This window comes from Pygoscelis adeliae, unplaced genomic scaffold (genome assembly GCF_000699105.1).
Source record: "Pygoscelis adeliae isolate BGI_AS28 unplaced genomic scaffold, ASM69910v1 Scaffold45, whole genome shotgun sequence".
Lineage (NCBI taxonomy): Eukaryota > Metazoa > Chordata > Aves > Sphenisciformes > Spheniscidae > Pygoscelis > Pygoscelis adeliae.
This window is the reverse complement of record NW_008825114.1, coordinates 5,244,096-5,248,848: the sequence shown is the minus strand read 5'-3', so window position 1 is coordinate 5,248,848 and position 4,753 is coordinate 5,244,096.

Below are 4,753 nucleotides of genomic sequence, written 5' to 3'. Positions count from 1 at the left end.
CTTGTGCACCTCCAGCCTTCTCAGTCGGTAGAGCATGGGAAGCTGAAAAGTCCTTGGCTAGTGTAAGCATTACCTAGCAACAACTAAAACATCGGTGTGTTATGAACATTATTCTCATCCTGAATCCAAAACCCAGCACTGCACCAGCTACTAGGAAGAAAATTAACTCTATCCCAGCCAAAACCAGGGCAACATCTTAAATTTAATTTAATAGAGAAAGTAAGTTACGTAAATAAGCATTTAAGTAACCATTCATCCTAACTTTTCTATAAGGTCACTATTATTCTCCCTTTTACATTTGTAAAAGGTACACTGTAGAGAAAATCAGTACTTTTAGAGTAAAAATCATTGCATTTTCAATTGACACCTGTAAACCCTGATTTTCATATTGATAAGCTATAGGTAGAGCTCCTGTTGACTACAGTTATTTCTGAGGTGTGGTCATAAACAGCAGAAAAAAGACCTTGGCCATACTTGCAGAATGAGGGTTAATCCCTTGAAATAACCAGACCAACATGAGTTCCTAATGCAAAGTTAAGAGGGTAAATGTGATCCTTGCATGTATAACTAGAGAAAGATCAAATAGAATAGGGAAATACCACTACCTTTTAAATAATAATCATGTAGCAAGAACAATATGTATTACTTGGCACATATTTTAAACCGTTTTTCTGCAGAATGAGCAATGTATAAAGATGTAGCAAAGATGCATTACAATGCTTGTGGTCCACTCATGTCCCTCCTCCCCACGTGCACACAAAGTTCTGTCTAGCTCACAGCCTTGATTACCTGCATGGGGGGATTTGTTTGATAGTCATAAATGCCAGGCTTTGAAACTGAATCTAGACAATTTCAATGGGAAATCTTAAGTTGTGAAAGTTACTGATCATAGGGCTACTGTACCAGATTCTCCATCACATCAATTCTTCAGCCCAGGTTGAGTACCTTTTTAAATAGAAATTGTAATGTTTTATGCTGCAGGTTCTGTTTTGCTCAACAACAACCAGCCATGAAGGAAATCTGACTGTCATCCTTCAAAATCTAGGATTGGTTGAATTACAAATAATGATGTGCAATTCCTTTACCAAGGGAGTTATCCTGTTTCAGGAAGATGTCAAATCTGTGCTCTGCAATAGGTTCAATAGGTCGCAGTCACTCGAACCTCTTCTCTATAGCATCTGATACAGATATCAGAATAGACTGTTAGCTTGGTAAGCTCATTCTTTCACAAAGGTGTGAGCCTTAAATTTCCCCAGCCAGTTAAACACGCTGTAGAATGGCTCTCACAGGAAGCTGGACTTCTATATAGCTGAGCAAGATGCAAATACTAATCCACTTATCTCAGAAAGGTTGTTATCTCAACCTAAAAATCTCAAGACACCGAGCCAACATCCTCAACAAGCTGGACCCTTTGCTTACCCGGCTCTGGACCTGTTTGGAGACATACTCCTCTTACATACTAGTTTCATATCCAGTTTTAATCATACAAAGCAATCCAATGGTGATGCATAAACTGTGTACAGTGGCACACAACTGTTGAAATTAGCTCACTTTTTCCTTGTTCTGATCTTCAGCTCGTAGTTTAGCTAAATATTAATTCAATTGTAGAGGTGAAACAGAAAAGGCAATTGACCTAGCTGAAGGAATGACAGCCAGAATTAAAATACAGACCTTCCTGACTCCATAGCCTCTCTGCATTCCTGAAGATAACAACAAAAAATTAACACAGCTAGCAACACAACTTGATTTCTAAATATGTGATTACAGCAGAAGCCAGGGATTGTTCCCAGCTCTCTCAATCATTCATTATACCACAGGAAATTTCAAACAATTATACCCTGGGAATTCTCAAATCTCAAATCAGGAAATCTCAAAAATAGACCCTTATTTTATGTATGAGAATAGTGCATAATGAAACAAAGCGAAGCATGGAAGTAAATGAAGTGGGTTCAAGGACTCGTAGACCTAGAATAATATTTTATTCTACTGAATGTAATGTATCTTACTTCAAGGCACTACAGAGAAAAAATAACGGGGTAAATAAGTTTCTTCTTTTCAAAGAGTATAAAGAGTGAAGCACTGCATAACGGCTACATGAACACTTGTTTTTGATTTCTCACTGAACTCCTCTTTATTGTGGCCATTAGATCATATCATATAATTACACTTACCAGCTGGAGTCTTATTCATGTAAAGAATACCTAGCCTTAAAAACTGCACCCCAGAAATTCAGACAATGAGGAACATGGGGAGATACACACAGTTCCTTCTCTAACAGAGGATCCTCAGGACAGAAGCAGATGGATGTCATTTGTAATAAGAGATCTATGCTTTGGAAGACTCACGTCTTTGATTCCTATCAAGGTAAATTAGGATTTGTGTGGGTTAAACAGATGGCACTACAGAAACATAGTGTGAGAAGTCACTATTGACAGATGCTCTGACTTTAATTTTGACATTTTAGAGTACGTAATGTAGATTTCTGAAAGGGTTAGGACATGTAAACAACTTTGAAGCTCTGCACAACTCTGAAGCTTTCATATTTATATAGGTATATACACCTATGCATGTGCATGTACACACACACACGTGTGTGTGTGTATATATATACATATATAAATTGTTATATTTTAGGAACTCACCCTTGTGACACTGTGCATAATGGTTGTAAATAGCCAATACATTTCACATGCTGAGATATCAGCTATTGCTGCCCGAGTGACAGGTCTGTCTGACACAGTATTTCAGAGCTTGCAGGAGTTAAAGGTCCCGGCCAGGCTGTGCAGGGGAACCCCGCACCGGCTGCCGTCAGAAGCCAGCGCTGAACCCATTTTTTGTTAAAGTTTGCCACCTAGAGACCATATCAGGAAGCACCAGGATATACAATGACTACCTTAATAAAAGAAAAACAAATTAATTTTCAGGATGTTCGTAGGTATAGTTAGTTCAAAACAGCACTGCCTTTAATATCTTTTATGTTTAGCTTTGTTGGCAATATCATCTTGAAAGTGTCGAGCTGATACTTCTTCTGAAAACAGAATCAGTTCTTCACTAAATTTCTAACATGCATGTGTAGTCTGAGCCTGGTTCCAGTGAAAGGGGGTTTTTAAAATGCTCGTAAAACATAATCAAGATAAATACTTTTAATCCTTTTACAGTAAGAAAGATTGTTTCAGAAGCCCTCTCTTCTTCCGCTGGTGGACCAGGGATTAAATAAGCAGTAAAAACAAATATGTTCATTACAGAGGCAGAATTCAACATTTCTGACAAAGGTAAAAATTTGTTTTCTTCAGAATATCAGCCTTTTTATTCTCCTTACAAAAATATCTCAAACTAGAGGAAGATTTTTTCACTGAAAAACGCTGACTGATACTTCCATTTTCATTTGTTTACATCAAATTAGAAAAGTTGAATTGAAATACCTTTAGAAGATTAAAAACCACCTTCAAAGACATTTGGCAACCTTTCCAGCAAAGTTTGCAGAAAGACTAGCAGTATTATAATTTCAGGAGAACCTCGGAAGTAGTGGCAGTTCTTTTATTTTTTTCCTCTCCATCATAACATCTAATTTATGGTTTTGGTTTTTTTCCCCCTCCTCTTCTCATTAAGGTACCTAGATTCCATTTTCACCCTAAAAAATCTGTACTAAAAAACTCTTTCAAAAATGCAGGAAACCACACCTACCACCATTTAAAATGTAAGAACGAAGAAAATCTTTGCCAAAGTAGGCCCGATAATTTTAGGAGGGTAATGAGATATTCAGCAGAGACATTGGTTTTATCTCAAGCGATAATCACCCTCCTCCCATCTCAGCCCAGTCACCCCAGAGGCTTTTATAGGGATAAACTGGTACCTGACAATGCATGTACCAGTTCTTTCCCTGGAAACATTTTCCTTGGTGACTCAAAATACCCTGTTTGGTACAAGGTACAAAGAGGAACAGATAAGGTTACTTGCAGTTGAATTTCAAAAGCAAATGACTGGCGTCTTGGTCTTTAAAGACTGGGGTCACGACCGTGACCTATACTGGTTTGCTAAAGGAACTTATGTCTTGCTGCAATGGGTGCTGTAGCATTGTCTCTAGGCAGCTGTTGGAGTTGGAGGTTAAAGGCCAGAGCTCAAGCCGTTTCACCGATGCCCAGGCCCTGTCTTTCCTATAGGGAAGGTGCCCCTGGAGGCATAGCGAGGAAGACACCGATACCCCAGGCTCTAGGCTGAGTCTAGATCCAAGTGGGCTGATCCAGCATTTTCACTGCACAACTGAGACAGTAAATTATAATCTGAGCCTTGCTGTCCCAGCTTGAGGCTCTTGGAGGCTGGAAGCTGATTTGTAAGATAAAGGACACACCACTGACCCAAGAAAGTGATAAATGCCATGGAAGAAACACCAAACACACCAGAATCCAAGGGGACACATCACTTAGTCCGTGTGCTCCTATTTTCAAAATGTATTCTTTTTACATTTCAGAGGGGCCAAGTTAACAAGTGCTGGAGGTAGGGTTTTAAAAATCATTTCTTAAAACACACAATTTAAGTTAATCCTGTCTGCATCAGAAGGAACAAGTTGGTGTAGTAAATAAAACGTAGTGAGAGTTCTTCTGCCTCTCTCCACACGTTTGCGTGGTGAGGGAAAGCACCAGCCAGAAACACGCTGCTTGAAGGACTGAGGAAGCAGACCTGGCAACCATCCATTTTGCATTTTTGCTGGCTCACAAGGCTTGTGTGCACCAGCTTCTCTGAGCAGAACAGCAGG